Genomic DNA, 18,003 nt, shown 5'->3' with positions numbered 1-18,003 from the left:
ACCCACTGTATTTTGGATGACTAACTGATCCATCCTGTAGGTTTCACTAAGGTGTTACATCCTCCAAAAACAACCTTTTGTGATCTTCCTTGAGCCCCAGAATAGGGGCTTCTTCTAGATGGTGCTATACTCTCCCATACTTCCCCACCCCCATAGCACTAATTATGCAGAATAGCCATTTCTTATTTGCTTTGCTACTTACTTCTTTCCTAGATTATAAGCCATGTGAGAGAAAATTTTGTTTCATTTCTGAGTCCTTAGCACCTCACACATAATAGATTTCTGTAAATTTTTATTATTTTTATTTTTTATTGATACCTCATACATGTACATATTTTGGGAGTACCTGCAATAAAGGAATACATTCATATAATTTGGAAAGTTCAAACCAGTATAACTGGAATAGCCATCACCTTACATATTTGTCTTTTCTTTATGTTTGAAACATTTCAAATTATTACCTTCTAGCTATTTTGAAATATACAATAGATTGCTGTAGACTATACTCACCCTACTGTTCTATCAAACTCTAGGTCTTATTTGTTCTGTTAAACTGTATACTTGTACCCATTAATCAACCTCTCTTCATCCTTGCCTTCCCCTCTACTTTTCCTGGCCTCTGAAAACGACCAGTCTACTCTCTATCTTCATAAAATCCACTTTTTAAGTTCCCACATATGAGTGAGAACATGTGATATTTGTCTTTCTGGGCTTGGCTTATTTCACTTAACATAATGACCTCCAGTTCCGCCTATGTTGCTGCAAATGACAGGGTTTAATTTGTATTACTGAATTCCATCTTTTATATTCACCACATTTTCTTTATCCATTCATCCATTTATGAGCACTTAGGTTGATTTTGTATTTTGGCTGTGGTGAATAGTGTTTCTTTTAAGAAATGTCTATTTAGATCTTTTGCCTACTTAAAAATTAGATTATTTGGGGTTTTGCTACTGAATTGTTTGAGCTCCTTACATATTCTGGTTATTAATCCCTTGTCAGATGGATATGTGAATTCAGTAAAAATTTATCAACTATGAAGTATACACCAGACACGAAGCTAAACAATAGGAATACATAAGAAAACAAGAAAGACAAGATCACCTCCCTCACACAACTTATATTCCAGTGAAAGACAGAGACAATTAACCAAACAAATAAATAAAACAATTACCGCTTATATCGGGAAGACAATGAACAGTTGGCTGTGACAGAGAATAATGGAGGGTCCTACTTAGATAAGATGACCAGGAAATTCTGCCTTGAGAAATTGACATTATTTTTTGGGGGGCCGTTGTTTTTTGTTGTTGTTGTTGTTGTTGTTATTGTTGTTTTGAGACGGAGTTTCACTCTTGTTGCCCAGGCTGGAGTGCGATGATGCGATCTTGGCTCACTGCAACCTCCGCCCCCCAGGTTCAAGTGATTCTCCTACCTCAGCCTCTCGAGTAGCTTTGATTACAGGCATGTGCCACCACACCCAGCTAATTTTATATTTTTAGTAGAGATGGGGTTTCACCATGTTGGTCAGGCTGATCTCAAACTCCTGACCTCAGGCAATTTACCCTCCTTGGCCTCCCAAAGAGCTGGGATTACAGACGTGAGCCACTGCACCCGGCGAGAAATTGACATTGAAGTTAAAAATTAAAGAATGAGAAGGGACCAACCATGTGAAAAGCTGAAAGATGAGCATTACAAACAGAAATAAGAGCAAGTGCTAAAATCCTGAAAGAGGAAAAATGTTGATGTGTTCTTGGAGCATCAATTGCAGAGGACATTTTTTTTGAGACAGATTCTCACTCTGTCACCCAGGCTGGAGTGCAGTGGTGTGATCTCAGCTTACTGCAAACTCGGCCTCCCAGGTTCAAGTGATTCTCCTGCCTCCTGAGTAGCTGGGACCAGGTATGCACCATCACACCTGGCCGTTTTTTTTAGTAGAGATGGGGTTTCACCATGTTGGCCAGGCTGGTCTCAAAGTCCTCGCCTCAAGTGATCCACCCACCTCGACCTCACAAAGTGCTGGGATTACAGGCATGAGCCACCAAGCGCAGCCTACAGACTACACTTTGACTGCAGAGTTGTGACTAATGAGATAAAGTACATAGTGCGAAGTTGGCGACTTCAGGCAGGTGTTCCGATCACGCAAGGGTCTTTTTAGCCATAGCCAGGCACTTGGATTTGCTCTAAAAGGTTGGAAAAACATAGAAGGGTTTTAAAGAGGAGAATAGCATGCTCCAATTTCATTTTAGGAATTTACTCTGGTTACGTTGATAATGGAATGTAAGGAAGTTTCCGTAAAAGTGGAGAGACCAGTCAGAAAGCCATCAGAGTAAACCAGGAGAGAAAGAACAGTAATGTAAACTGGCACAGTCCCAAATGAAGATGGGGAAAAGTAAATGAATTCAAGATACATTTGGGAGGTAGAATCCCATCTGGACTGGCGGATGAACTGACAATGAAGGATGATGGAAAGGAAAAGGATTTTAACTCCCAGACTTCTGACTTCAGTAACTGAGTGAATAATGCTACCATTTACAAGATACAAATAATGGGGGAAATAGCTTGGGAGGACACAGGGATATTAGACATTCTATTTTGACTAAATAAGTTTGAAATGTTGGCGACACAACAAAGTAGAGATGTCAGATAAGCAGTTTCAATATAGTAATCTGGGGCTTAAATGAAAGGTCTAGTCTTGACATATACATGTAGATGTCATTGGCATGAAGTGTTCGAAAGTGGGTAAGATCCCTAAAGTACAGAGTAAATGTGGAGAAGACAGAACGATATTAAGAAACCAAGTTCAAGACAGTAGGAGTGCTCATTGTTACTATGGCATTGCTTCTCCTAGGCTGCCTCACTAACTGAGCTAGGGAAATACATGTATGCATATACATGTATAGGTATTTACACATACACATTTATATATATTATATATATGCATATATGCATTTACATCTATATTTAGTTATTTATTTATTTTTGAGATGGAGTCTCACTTCTTTGCTCAGGTTGGAGTACAATGGCATGATCTCGGCTCACTACAACCTCTGCCTCTCAGGTTCAAGTGATTCTCCTGCCTCAACCTCCTCAGTAGCTGGGATTACAGGAGCACACCATTATACCCTGATAATTTTTGTATTTTTGGTAGAGATGGGGTTTCACCATGTTGGCCAGGCTGGTCTTGAACTCCTAACCTCAAGTGATCTGGTGGGCTGGACCTCCCAAAGTGCTGGGATTACAGGCATGAGCCACTACATCCAGCCCTATGTTTATTTTTTGTATCTATTTTTATATATTGAAAACCGTAAGTTCACACTGATAGGTTCAATTCTAATGCATCGCCACAGGGCTTATTGTAGCTTTCCCCTTCCATGTTTATACCTCTTTTCTCTGAGATTGAGCAACTTGACTGTCATTATCCTTAATATTCTACTAATTTGCTTAATCTCCCTGCATGTTGCCAATTTCCTGACACCTTTAGGGTACTATCTTGCTAGTACACTCTTCCTTCGAAGGCCTGGCCCCCATGAGGCTGCCTTTTGGAGAGAAAGGGAGGAAAGTTCACTTTCCTTATTTAGGTTCTGCACATTAAGTATAGTATATTCTTTGGCATTTTATTTGTTTTTTTTTGTTTTTTTTTTTTGCTATTTTGAATAAGCATATCTTTCTCACTATATTTTCTGTTCATTGCTTGTATTTGAAAAGGCTACAATATATAGTTTCATTTTTTCATATTTGCCAATTTGAAGTGAAAAAATTAGTATGCATTTCATTACTCATTGGTTCTTAGTAATATCGAACATTTTCAAGTGTTTATTATTGATATTAACATTTCAAGTGTTATTTATTACTTATTACATATTTTAATTTATGTTTCCATGAATTGTCTGAATCCTTTGTTTTTTTCTATGGAAATCTTTCATTACTTTTTTTTAAAAAATCAACTTTCTTGAGTTCTTTATTATTATTATTATTGTATTTATTATTATTGTTACTTTGAGACAGGGTTTTGCTTTGACTCCTGGGCTGGAGTGCAGTGGCGTGATCTTGGCTCACTGCAGCCGCCACCTCCAGAGTTCAAGTGATCCTCCCTCCTTAGCCTCACAAGTAGCTGAGCCTACAGGCATGCACTTCCACATCTGGCTAATTAAAAAAAAAATTTTTTTTAGACATGAGGTTTCACCATGTTGCTTGGGCTGGTCTCAAACTCCTGAGCTCAAGCAATCTTGAGTCCCTGCCTCAGCCTCCCCACGTGCTGGAACTATAGGAATGAACCACTAAGCCCGGCCTTGAGTTCTTTATAAATTCAGGATAATTGTTTGTTGCAAATATTTTCCAAGTTACCTGTTTTAATTTTTCTTCATTTTTTAAATTTACAGAGTTTTGATTTTTCATATGATCAAATACGTTGATGTTTTTCTTTGTGATTTCTTATATTATTTTAAAGCTTCAATCACTCTTTCCTATCCAGAGGTCAGATATTCACCTATGTATTACTTTAGCTAAGCATTTTTAGAAAATTTAAATTTTAACACTGTATCCATCTAGAATTTATTTTATTACATTTTTAGCCAATTTGTGGATAATTCAAATATATTAAGAATATTAATCTTTTACCTGTCACAATTGACACGGCTTTTTATTTGCCATTTTAACCTATCTCATTTTGATTTTTAATATGAAGAAGTGTCCGATTTTTTGTATTTAAATCTACTAATCTTTATTCTAGAGACCCCTCTCCTTGCTTTTCAGCTTAGAATGACTTCCCCTATCCAGAGACTTACTGAACATATACTTATACTTTCTTTTTTATCTTCCTTTTCCACTCCTCTTTTTCTCCTCCTCCTCCTTCTTCTTCAGCATGTGCCTGAAAGCCAGCTTTAAGTGCAACAGAACCACTAATGTAGCCCCAAGTCACTTTGGTCTCTTGGGGGTCTTACATACCAAGAAATACATGGGATTGAGGTGGAGTTTTCTAACACACACTCCCCTCCCTTTCCCTCCTGTATAAAAAGCAGTCCAGTGTTGAACTTCCCAATAAGTGTATGTATATCTGACAATTCATAAACTGCTGAAGTGAAAGGTGGCCTTTAGATATTCTGTATATAAATTTAGCCATTTATACAGAGGGAATGAAAAAAAAATGGCCTGATTCTGATCAGATGCTGCTTGTTTCTCCTTACACCACGGGGTTCTGTTCTATGTCATTTCCTTTGAAGTCAGTGGGAGCTCTGTGCAGGACGGCAACATGAACACCGGCCTCTATACATGAAGGTGAGAACTGCCATTACGATAAACTATTCAGCAGTGTGGTGGAGGGAGCATTGGTTTAACACACTTGGTGGCTACCCTGCAGATCCCACTGTCTGTGAGAGCTTTGTTCAACTGGAGCAAACAAGAACTTTTTGAATTTTGACATACAAGGGCTCATTCAGCAGAGCATCCCCTGTTATGAGAGGAGGCACAGTGCTGGGCAGACATTGCAGTTTTTAGCCAGCACACTGAGGACATTTCTCTCATTCTCTCCATCTGTAAAGAGTCTGTTTTAAAGACCCCCAAAATGGTTTTCTATAGATTAGAGAGACATATAAATATTTTTACATGTTTGTACCCAATTACACAAAAAGGAAGGCAAAGTGCAATTGTGTAAAAGTAGGTAGGCCTTTTCAAAATGGAAAGAAAGAATTCTTTGAAAATTTTAGTTGAAGGAGTTATTTGAGGAAAAGCAGAGCTCATAATAGAAACAATGAAAAAAACTTTGACATGGAGAAGGTATTGAAAATGAAGAATCATCAATATTTGCTTTCTGTCTCAGGAGCGTTACTTTGTTCACTGATCAAGAGTCTTTCTCCCTCCACCCCTTGTCACAACGGCTTATGTGCCATTTATTAGAAACCTAAATCAAACAATGCTTTCACTTTATTAGTCTACAAACATCTGAATGAGAAGTCAAAGACCAAATTGCCCAAGGTGATTTTTTTCCCTCCGCATCCCATCGCCTGACTTTGTAATGGTGGTGCACCCTTCCCAATTCCTTCACACATCATTCTGCTTCTGTCTCTAGGCCTTGATTTGAGCTGTAGCGTATACTCAGCTTCAAGACTCCTCACTTACAAGCACCCCTCTAAGGGCAGTACACTAGTGTTTTGTATTTGTAATTTGTCCTGCTGGATAGCATTGGTGGAGCAGGCATTTCCAACTTACAGTTTTGAATGCTTTTTCAGGACATGTGTACCCACCTCTGTTTATAGAATACTTCTTCTTTCTGCAGGCCATCAAGTGGTTAACATAGAGACATTATTTAAATCCTCGGGACTGGATGAGATTACCAAGGGAGGAAATGTAGATGAACAAGAAGAGAAAGGACTGAGTTCTGGAGCACTACAAATTTAAGAGACTGGGGAAAAGAGGAGAAACCCAGAAAATCGACCTTGGAGATCACTTCCGAATAGCACACTGAGAGCAGCATCATTCTTTGGAATAATAGTTATAATGTAATGTAATAGTTATCTACTATTCCAGTATGTGAACCTGCCCTTTATTCAAGCAGTTCTCTACCAGTAGCTTCTTAACTGGTCTTCCTGCTCTCCGTTTATCCTCATTTCAATCCATTGTAAATACTGCTTAGTTTAACCTTGGATTAATCTTAGTTATTTATGCCTGGATGAAAAATGGAAAAATTGGACAAGTATAGTACATTGCATTTATATAATGAAATACATTGCAATTCATTAAAAAATAATGTTGAAGAACCATAATGTTGAATAAATAAAACATAATCCCAGTCTCCACATACACAAACAGGCACACACAAAAATATATGGCTAGAAATAAAATGCTATACCTTTATCCATCAAAGTTTAACATATTTATGGATGATGGGTTTCTAGGTTTTTTTTTTTTTTTTTTTTTTTTTTTTTACATTGATTGATTGATTGAGACAGAGTATCACTCTGTCACCCAGGCTGGAGTGCAGTGGTGCGATCTCAGCTCAATGCAACCTCTGCATCCTAGGTTCAAGGGATTCTCATGCCTCAGCCTCTAAGTAGCTGGGATCATAGGTGCGTGCCAATTTTTATTCTTTTTTTAATGGTTTTCTGCGTTTTGCAAATATCTTCATAAAAAAATAAAGATTTTTTAGAAAGCATACTTTAATCATGTTACTTCACAGGAAACCAGCTTTGATTCTTCATTGCCTAAAAAGATAATGTCCAATTATCTTAATTTAGTAGTCAAGGCCCTTCAGAGTGGAGGCCCACCCTACTTAAAGTTTTCTCCTACTCGGCACAAACCCTTTGTTGCAGTTAAAAGGATCTGCTCAAGGTCTCCTAGATGTGCTTGGTACTTTGCTGCATCTGTACTTTTTTGAATGCTGGGATCCTTTTCATGTCCCTTCTTTTCCTATAATTTCCACAAATCCTTTAAGACATGATTTAAATTATATCTCTTATCTAGTCCTAAAACTGTGAATGAGGGAAGAGGTCTCCAAAAATGAATGACTCTGTTATTCATTCAGCATTTACCACAGGATCCTTAGCATTATTATGGTTCCTTTTTTTTTTTTTTTTGAGATGGTGTTTTGCTCTGTCACCCAGGCTGGAGAGCAGTGGCTCTATCTTGGCTCACTGAAACCTTCGCCTCCCAGGTTCAAGCTATTCTCCTGCCTTAGCCTCCTGAGTAGCTGGGATTACAGGCACATGCCACCATGCCAGGCTAATTTTTGTATTTTTAGTAGAAACAGGGTTTCACCATGTTGATCAGGCTGGTCTCAAACTCCTGACCTCGTGATCTGCCTGCCTCAGCCTCCCAAAGTGCTGGGATTACAGGCGTGAGCCACTGGCCCGGCCATTATGGTTCTTTTTATATGAGCCCATAATGTATTTCTCTAACTAGCACTTTTATGCACTTAGAGGACTTGTTCTGTAACTTGGAGTTCTTGATATTCCCCTGACCTCCTATGCACAGTGAGTATGCAACAAACATTTGCAGTAGTTTAGATCCAGGGTTATTTCAAATAAAGATAGCTTTTGAAATTTGAAATAGTTCTGGATCTCTCTCTCTCTTTCTCTCACTCTATGGGTTCTATATGCATTGAACTTGCTAAAGGAATAACAGATTTTCAGCAGTTTATTTCCTATAGGGGAAAAATTTAAATAAACGTAATTATAAACTATTGCTTAAATATTTTTCCTGCCCCAAAGGTCATTGGTTATTTTTACTTTAGGGAACATTCTCTTTTTACAGTCTCCTGAAATATAATGTAGCTTTACTTTTCTTCTTTATTCCCTGGTCCCAAATATAATCTCCACATGTGCTCTATCTTTGTAGGTGAAATACTTCCTGCCTCCGTGAAATCCAGCTCCCAGTGAATTTCTGTTGGTTTAGAGAGCAACTTGAGGATTTTGCATTTGGCACCATTCAGTTTCCTTGGCATCTCTCCATAGTCACCATTTAGAAAGCTCCTGGTCGGTAGGATTTCTCTCCATCATACACTCTGTAGAGATTAAAAAAGGATTGTATTACATGGGCTTGGAAACGTGATGGAAAATGAAATTTGCCTTAGCAAAAATGGAAGCTTTGAAACTCAAGTCGCTCTAACAGGACCCTTAGACAGGAATAGTTTTTAGGGGAGTAAAATGGCAGATATGGTGCAAGTTCCTTATTTAGATTGCCATTAAGTAAATATCATGATGTATAAAATTGCTCACTCAAAGCCATTTGCAAACAATATGATTACATGTATGTATTCAAAAATACTGGTGTATACATATGGATAAAGCCAGCTCAGATTAAGATCTTTAGAAAGATCATAAGCACTAAAGAGCTTACGGTGCATAGTAAATAGTATTTTACTGTTTAAGATTAAAACCATGTTAAAATTAAGTTAGTATAAGGAAATCCCAACAAGCTCTGATTTTTTTATTTCTATGCATTTATAAAAACACAAATTTCTTTCTTTTTTTGACACATGTGTAAGATCTTTATTATCAAAAGATTCTCTAAGAATTTCACTTTGGTAATTTTTTTAAATTCTACATTGAAATTTTAACCACATTTTTCTTCTTCTGTTTTGTAAATTACTTAAAAATGATTGAAAATTACAAAATTCTTTTAAAAAAGTTTTTTGGTGGGGCCAGACACATACATGCCTATTATTTCTGCTGATAGGGAGGCTGAAGCAGGAGGATTGTTTGAGCCCAGCAGTTCGAGATCAGCTTGGGCAACACTGTGAAACTCCATCTCTGGGGTGCCTTAACCACATAGTTTCATGTTACCACTGGGTTTTCTTTATATGAATATAAATGCACACATAAAGGCCTGGAAAGCAACACACCAAATCATTTATAGTGGTTACATCTGCAGAGAAGAATGGGCTGGGGAATGGGGAGTGTTAGTGATGAAGAGGTACTTTTACATTTTACTTAATTTTTTTCCTAATCATCTATAATCAAAATGTAGTCATTTATTACATGCACAATGATTATAAGGAATAAAAATAGCTGGGTATGGTGGCTCACACCAGTAGTCCTAGCACTTTGGGAGGCTAAACAAGGCAAATCAGCTGAGTGTCAGCTACTGGCCCATGCCCAGCTGTAGTGTCAGCTACTCAGGAGGCTGAGATGGGAAGATTGCTTGAGCTCGGATGATCAGGGCTGCAGTGATCATGCCACTGCACATCAGCCTGGGTGAAGGAGCAAGAACCTGTCTCAAAAAAAAAAAGTCTAAACAGACTGGGAAAATGAAATGTCTCATCTTTTCTTTTGATATCAAAGTTCAACATTAACTTATATTTGATGAATTTTAAATATAAATTCATATTTATATTTAAAATTGAATGCAGTGCCAATTAGCCTCCAAGTTGAATAGATGGACTTACCATCCAATAACATGGCTAGACTGCTGCCCATTATTATTTTTGTTTTTTGTTTTTTGTTTTGAGACAGAGTCTCACTCTGTTGCCCAGCCTGGAGTATGGTGGTGCGATCTTGGCTCACTACAACCTCCGCCTCCTAGGTTCAAGCAATTCTCCTGCCTCCGCCTCCTGAATGGCTGGGATTATAGGTGCGTACCAGCACACTGGCTATCTTTTTGTACTTTTAGTACAGACGAGTTTTCAATATGTTGTCGATGCTGGTCTCAAACTCCTGACCTTGTGATCTACCTGCTTCGGCCTCCTGAAGTGCTGTGATTACTGGCATGAGCCACTGCGCCTGGCCCCATTATTATTTTTTTTTTTTTCAGATGTTGCTGCAAGTCATCATCACTGCTAATGTCTATTGAGCCCTTATAGCCTACCAGCCACTAGTTCAGAGTTCTACATGTATTAATTTGATGAACTCTCACAAAAGTCCTATGAGGTGGGTATTGCTATTATTGTAATTTTTATAGTGAAGAAATAGATATTGGAGATTAACTGTCTTGTACAAGCTGGTCACACAGCTAGCAAGTGATGAGACTGAGATGCGTCACTGGCAGTCTGACTTCAGATTCTGCATTGGAAAGAGGAAGGGAGTAGAACTAGTCAGTGGTTTAAGAGATTTACTTGATTTCATAGTTGGTATATATACTTTTGTCTAATTGGGAGGTGACTAAAGCCATCTGGGTCTGGTTGATGTGTTGGTTGAAAATTACTATTATTATGAGGATGATTATTATAGTATTTAGTAATTATGCAGTGCTTTATACTTCAAAGAGCTATGCTTTATAATCATTTATTAGCTATGTCTCACAACATCTCTAAGATATAAAGATGCATTTATCATGCATATTTTGTGGAAAGAGAAGCTGAGGCAAGGTAAGATGGGCAGTGTTTTGATAAAAAAAAAAGGAGTAAGAGTGGAAGGCAACCTCTTAAATTCCTGATACTACATAATACAATGTGGACAACAGAAATTTAATTAATTTAAACCTTTTAAAGCAAAGTGTCAGTTCCAATACTTGTTCATGATATTTAATTAAAAATTAAATGTAAAATATGCCAAAGGTTGAAAATCATTCCCTTTTAGGTTCTCTATTTTGACCTTTCTCTGCATTTGTGTCAATGTGACATTTTTGCTCAAATTCAACCTTGACATCTCTCATTTCTCCACGCAAGCACAATTTGACTAGAGATACTGGTTTTCAATGTCAATATTATATGGCTTCAAATTGCTTCCATTGTTTGTGAAACCACATGCATAGGATTCGTCATGATAATGTTTCTTAGAAACAAACTTCATGCAAGAATTACATGGAAATTAAAAGAAGTTTTAGATATCTGGCAGACTGTCCATTTCAAAATGAAGATTACAAACATGTCAATATGACTTGGGGTGGGAAGGGGAAAAGGATCTATGTGGGTTTATTATTAGTGACCTATAAAAGGCCTGGAAGAGATTTATGCATTCTTCTATAAATCTGGTTGTCTCTTTCAGTTGGGAGGCAGTCGTGGCCATGGCACATGGAAAGGGATCAATAAATATTAGTTTAGTGGTTATAAATGTGTCTCTAGGGACAGACTGCCTAGATTCTAATCCTGACTCCATCATTTGCTAGCTACCTGAACTAGCTTTGCTTGTGTCTCCATCCAGGGAAAAATTAATTAAAAAAAAACAATTATGTCCCATAGGGTTGTCATCAAATCTATTTAAGTAATTGCTATTATTCGTCTTTTGTCTTTCCAAGGCTGCTGACAAATAAACTTAGCTACAACTCCATTAAAACGTTGGTAGTAATGATATTTATAATTTGATGTCTGCACTTGTCTTGCTTTTTTAGAAATGGTATAATGTGGCCAGGCATGGTGGCTCACACCTGTAATCCCAGCATTTGTGAGGCCAAGGTGGGCAGATGACCTGCAGTCAAGAGTTCGAGATCAGCCTGGTCCAACATGGCGAAACCTGGTCTCTACTAAAAATATAAAAATTAGCCAGGTGTCGTGGTGATCACCTATAATCCCAGCTACTCAGGAGGCTGAGGTAGGAGAATCACTTGAACCTGGGAGGTTAAGGTTGCAGTGAGCTGAGATCATGCCACTGCACTCCAGCCTGGGCAACAGAATGAGACTCTGTCTCAAAAAAAGAAATGGTACAACATGGTACCCCACAATTGCTACCCCAGAAAAACAATTTAAAATTATCTTGAAATATATTGAATAGTGATGAGCACATGTAAAATCTGTAAGGCAAAATTCTGTACCTGATTCTTTAAAACATCCCTATGATCCCATATACCAGTAGTCCCAAACTCTGTCTACCATAAAGATTACCACATGTGGGTAAGCCAGTTCATTGCACTGTTTGAAGAGAGAGGCTGCATCTGAGCTAGAGTCACTGATGCCTTGTGGATGCATGCCAGATGTCTGCCAGAGTGTTTAAATTTTCAAGAGATGCCAGAAGTTGGGAATTTTTTTTTACATGACATTTCTCAATTTTAAAATTTTGATTCAATTTATTTTTTGGTACAAAACTCCCTGGATCCAACAATACACAATCTTTACCATAAATATTTACACTAATACATATATACTAGTACACTGTGCTATTATTCAAAGCAAATGTTTTTGAGGCATGAATAAAAGATGAGGAAGACAAAATATGAAAAGGTCTTCAGAAACTCACTAGTGTAGCAGAGAGATAAGCAACAATGACACAGAAGAGAGTGAAAAGTGTCACAGTAGAATGTGGAAGTTAGAATTTAAGCTTCGTGGTTAGGATCAGGTCTGCATTAAACCAACAAAAACAAAGAATCCCAGTATCTCAAAGCTTGGCCAAGGGTGGACACCCAAGTAGATGGCTCGTTTGTTTAACAAAACACCTTAGTGGGTTTGCGGGGGTAGGAGCTATGCGTAGACAGGGCCACAGCCTTACACAGTTTCAGGGGCCATCATTTGTGTTTGTTATCTCCTGAGCATCATTCATATTGTATTCTTTGTGAATAGTACCCCCTGGAATTGCACAACATGGTGATTGTGTCAATAAAGGTGGCCTGGAGTCTGGCCTGAGATGAGGATTGAGAGTTAAATCCTTCTACATGATAAAGTAACAGGAATTTTAAGTTTTTCTTAGCGGGTAGAGGCAGGCAGGTAGAGGGATGCCTGGAATGGACAAAAGAAAAGGGTTGAGAGAAAAGACATCTCTAAAATGAGGATGGGCCGGTAATTTGGCAAGAACCTGGAGCTGAATGAGCCTGGTAAGAGATTCCTTGTAATTTTTACAAGAGGTGCATACAATCTCTGTCATCTTCTTCTGCCTCTAGGAGACATTGGTCAATGAAGTCAAACACCTTTTACTTTAGCGCTCTTCTTTATGAATCAGGAGACAAATGGGAAAGAAGACTTCACTGTCCAGGATCACACAGCAACAATTGCCCAAACATACAATGCCTTAATAACTTGCCTTTTTACTGTTTTTCTTTAAAAAGCTCAAAGTATGTACATTTTCATTTCCTCATTTGTTCTGACATTCCAGCGTGGGCAGGGCAGATTTATGATAACATTATTTATAGATGGAAAATCGAAATAGAGATTAAATCGCTTACTCAATGTTGTATAGCTGGGGTGGTGGAGCCCACACTGGAATTTGGTCCTCCAGGCTCCAGCCACGAAGTGGAAAGGACACGAGTTTTGGAGTTAGAGGGATCTTTGTTTGCACAATCCTGATTCTGCTCCTTAACAAGAATATATGCTTAAGTCAATTACTTCACCTAAGTCTCAGTTATCCTCATCTGTAAAATTAAGACCATAAAACCTCATAGCAATGTAGTGAAGATTAATTCAGAAAACACACATGTAAAGCCTTGGCAGAGAGTAATTCTCAAATAAGATCAGTTCCGTCCCCAACCCAGTATTATCTAGTTAAATTTCAGTACAAATTTAAAGTAATCAAAATGAATCCTTCATTATAGTAATTTTTTCTAGCGTCATCTTTCACTGAGAGCAAAACATGAATAAAAATGCTTCAATGGGTCATTTAATTCAACAGGAAAAACTTTTGCTCCAATAAGGGTTATCCCTATAGGAAATAATTAGAAAAAAAGAGGCATATGTAGACGACAAGATATTAGTTCTTAATATCTTATGCAGTAGTTCTTAAACTTGACGGTGTATTAGAATCCCCTGCAAGGTCTGTTAAAACACAGATTGCTGGGTCCCACTCCAGAGCTTCTGACTCATAAGGTCTGGGGCAGGACCCAGTAATGTGCATCTGTAACAAGTTCACAGGTTATGTTGAGAGGCTTAGTCGGGGGGCTTCTAGGGGTGAGGGCCAGCAATCTGTTTCAACAAGCCCTCCGCATGGTTTTGGTGCACTCTCAAATTTGAGAACCACTGGGATAGTGACGAAAAGCATCTGAGAATATGGCTGTAAATTCGAATGCAGACTGCTCCATTTACCAATTAGATGACCAGATTAAATGACTAACCTCTGCATCCCACACAGAGCCTGATAATGTCTGTGATGCAGGATTCCTCTCACTAGCCCTTTAGGCCTTGAGTGAAGAAGAGACGTCAGTGAGTCTTGCCAACCCACGCTGTTTTTCACTTCTTCACACTCTGAGGCACTAAAGGCTGCTTAAATTTGAATATCATGGAAGTATTTACAAACACTTCCGCGATCACAAAAATAAAATAAGACAGCACTGTAAATAAAGCCAAGAGCAGTGGCATTGTTGGCATCTTAAATTGGTAATAATAGGTTTCAACTTTTTTCATTTCCCCTGCCTTTCATAGAAAAATAAAAACCTTCCCCCACAGTTTCAAGAGATGTTAGTACATTTGTTTTGCAGATAGTATACATGCTAAGAGGCTTTTTTTTCTTTCCCTGCATCTCAGATACAAAATCTGCCTCAGATATTTGGTGCCTTTCTGATTTTGTGGCTGAGGAATCCTCCCCGCCGCCCGCCCCTTTCCTTCCCTTTTCCTGTCTGGTATGTAACTCTGTGGATCCTCATACTATCACTGCACGGAGCTTCACAAGCACCTTTATTTTTCCAGTTGTAAAAACCTCTACTCTTGCTTTGTTATCTCCTTAACTAACTTTTGCTACTGCCTATTGCTGATGAAGTGTAAGAATCGTTGACTTTTATCCAGTGCCAGACACTCGGAAGTGTTTATCATGCATTATCATTTTGGATTCCTACAATAGAGATGATTTTACAACTTGCCAGGGTGAAAAAAGAAAAGTAAATAAAAGGATCCAAGCAGAAAGATTCCAGATCCCCACCCTAACCCTCCCACCCCCAGCTCTAGCCTCTGTTCAAGTCGCCAGTGATGGCAGAACATAGGAATATAGTTTGAGTCCTGTCTATAAATAATTTTAAAATCTTGTTATTGGTAGATGAGATTGACACACATGAATTAAAATAAAATCACGAAGCCAACGTTTGTATCTTTGACCGTTTTTTCTCCCCTGCGAGAGGTAGATAACAGCAGCAACCCTGAGGAGTTTGGGGACGGCTAAATAAGTCAATGCACCCGGAGGGACTTAATACAGTGCCTACCACGTCGTAAGCATTCAGTACATCTTAACTGTTCTCAGTTATGTTTTAAAAGAGGCAGCTTGGAGCGTGGAGTACACGGAAGGGAGCAGGGAGGCCGGCTGCGTGCCCTGGATTCCTGGACCTCAATTCTCCGAGCCTCGGTTTCCTTATTTGTAAACTTAGGTGGCTGGAGTGAAAAAACTCGACCAGCAGTTACAGCAAAGGGTGCAGCTGTAGCCCGGGGAGCCGGGGACACCGAGGAGGCGCGGGTCGGAAAGGGTTAGTTAGCTAAGAGCCCAGAGGCTGATTTGTGGGCGCCGGGCGAGAGAGGCCCCGCCCCGCCCCCGAGGCCCCGGCGGCCCTGTCAGCTCCAGCCTGAGAGCAGTTCCGGTGCCAAAACCCTTCCCTCCCCCGCTCCCCCGGAAGTGCTTTCCCAGGGTTCGGGCCGGAGAGAGGCCTTGTAGGCACAGCGGCTGCGGCTCGATCCGCTCCAAGCAGGGGCTCCAGCCGGGTCGGAGTCCGGGGGTCAGGCCCGCCGACCTGCGCCCTGCTCCCTCTCAGCACCTGGGAGACGGTGAGTGGCCAGGCAAAAGGAGTGGGACGGCCGCGGGCCCGCGTCAGGACTGGCGTTCTCGTGCCCCCGCTGCCCGCTTCGAGATCCGGGCTGAGGGCTCGGCCGCCTGGGTCCGGGGAAGTGGGTTGTCGACCGTCGCGGACTTCTTCGGGCCAGCTGGGCGGGAAGAAGCGGGCTGTGGGTCCCGGGGGTGGGCGGGGCGGAGCCAGGGAGGGGGTTCCCAGAGCTGTTGTTGCTGTTGGGACTCGAGAGTGGGGATGGGCTGGGCCTCTGTCCGTCCGACCCCCTCATGCGTTGCTCTCCCAAACCTCGGCGCTCCCCAGTTTGGTTTTCTGCGTCCCGCCTGGGATAGTAGCTGGACAACAGACTCAATCTTGGGCTCCAGTTCCCGACTTTCGCCGCCTCTGAGTCTGTCCCGGGCTCAGTAATTAAACCAGGTCCTAGGGGTGTCGTCTTTTCACTTCAGGGTGGGGCGCTGCCTCTAAATGCCAGGGATCTTTTGCAGGGCTTTTCATCCAGATCTGCTTCAGGGTGGTCCGGGATCGATTTGGACTAGGCTCGGAACCGGTTCAGGATCCGTAGGTCATGGTGGCACCAGCATGCTCTGTATCCTCTTTACTCGCTTGAAAGCTTACTGAAGCTGTTGTTGAAGTAAACTTTAAAAGAACAAACAGCTTGCTTGAGGAAAATCATTAATTTAGACAAATCCACCCCTTTTTTGTAAAGGTATTTTTTAAAAAAGATGCTATTCTGCTGTTCTCTAATGTACACTGTTAATTCCTTTGGCTATCCGATGTCACAGTTGTATGATGAGTTCATTCAGAGGCTGTACGACTTGATTGCAAAGAGTTGGACAATTACTATATCCTTTCCCGTGTAGTTTTATATTTAGAACTGTCATTTTTCCTAAAAATTGTTGATTTTCTTGAGAGAGTCCTTACACTGTTAAAATTGTTGCTGCAATGCAGAGTTCCACAAAGGTGGGCAGAGTGTTTTGTTTGTTTAAACTTACTCCATGAAATGTTTACTTCGGACAAAATGAGGATTTCCTAGAGAAAAAAGTGATGTAGGTAGGTTTGGTGAACAGATTTTAGGTAATAAACTACTGCTGATAGGTTCGTAGGAAATACGGGTTTTCCACAATAAATGCTGATTTTAAAACTATTTTTATAAGGGAATGCAGTTACTGCAGATTATTGCTTTTAGCAGATGGCCACTGTTTTTGCAGCGTAAATAAAGTATACACAAATCACCTTCTGGAAATCATTGACACTATCTGCACCTCTCATCTTGTGTGAAGATTAGGATTTATACTGTAGTTTTTTTGGGTACTTATGTCATTCTCTTTCCTCCCACCCCTGAAAGGGGAGGTGGTATCATGAATCAGGAAAAATAGACCTAAGTGACAAGTTCAGTGAGCTTTCTTATGCAAAGGAAAATTCATGTCAAGGTTGTTGATTTTCAACAGGCAAAGGACAGGTGATTTTTAAAGTCCTTGGAAAAAACCGTGGAGAGATTAGCTCCACAGCTTTTCTTTTTCCGTTTATATTCTTTCCTCTTCCTTTCTTTTTTCTTCTTTTCCAGACGACCTCATTTTGCTGCCCAGGTTGCTGCACAGTGGCACCATCCCAATAGAGCTCACTGCAGCCTCCGACTCCTGGGCTCAAGCAAGCCTTCTGTCTCAGACTCCTGAGTAGCTAGGACGTCAGGCACCAACCACTACAACTGGGTTAACTTTTTTATTTTTTGTAGAGCCTAGGTGTCACTGTGTTGCCCAGGCTGGTCTTAAACTCCTGGTCTCAAGTGATCCTTCCACCTCGCCTTCCAAAGTGCAGGGATTACAGGTGTAGGCCACCATGCCCAGCCTATTTGCACAACTTTTAAATGTAGATAGAAACTGTAGATTCTTCAACATGTGAGGTGCTTAATTATTTAGAGCATAAGATTGGAAGATTGGAATTGAGAGAATCTGA

The 18,003-nt window shown here is 39.9% G+C and overlaps 2 protein-coding genes across 9 annotated transcripts in view; both read left to right on the top strand.

The window, feature by feature from the left end:
* Positions 1 to 14,737, top strand: part of YEATS4 (YEATS domain containing 4) — a 137,838-nt gene extending 123,101 nt beyond the window's left edge. For both annotated transcript variants that reach the window (XR_012518420.1, XR_012518417.1), the window contains 2 exons: positions 6,272 to 6,494; positions 8,329 to 14,737. The gene's annotated coding sequence lies outside the window, so the exon portion shown is untranslated. The remainder of the gene's footprint in view (positions 1 to 6,271; positions 6,495 to 8,328) is intronic.
* Positions 14,738 to 15,880: 1,143 nt separating this feature from the next.
* Positions 15,881 to 18,003, top strand: part of FRS2 (fibroblast growth factor receptor substrate 2) — a 108,715-nt gene continuing 106,592 nt past the window's right edge. For 6 of the 7 annotated variants that reach the window (XM_003927783.4, XM_074402570.1, XM_074402573.1 and 3 more), the window contains exon 1: positions 15,881 to 16,030. The gene's annotated coding sequence lies outside the window, so the exon portion shown is untranslated. Of the gene's footprint in view, positions 16,031 to 16,260; positions 16,468 to 18,003 lie in introns of those variants that run through there. The other variant, XM_074402576.1, reaches the window with a different exon arrangement.

The sequence above is a fragment of the Saimiri boliviensis genome, chromosome 7 (genome assembly GCF_048565385.1).
Source record: "Saimiri boliviensis isolate mSaiBol1 chromosome 7, mSaiBol1.pri, whole genome shotgun sequence".
In the NCBI taxonomy this organism is placed as follows: Eukaryota; Metazoa; Chordata; class Mammalia; order Primates; family Cebidae; genus Saimiri; species Saimiri boliviensis.
The sequence above is the reverse complement of the archived record's forward strand: the minus strand, read 5'-3'. Positions and strand labels throughout refer to the sequence as shown.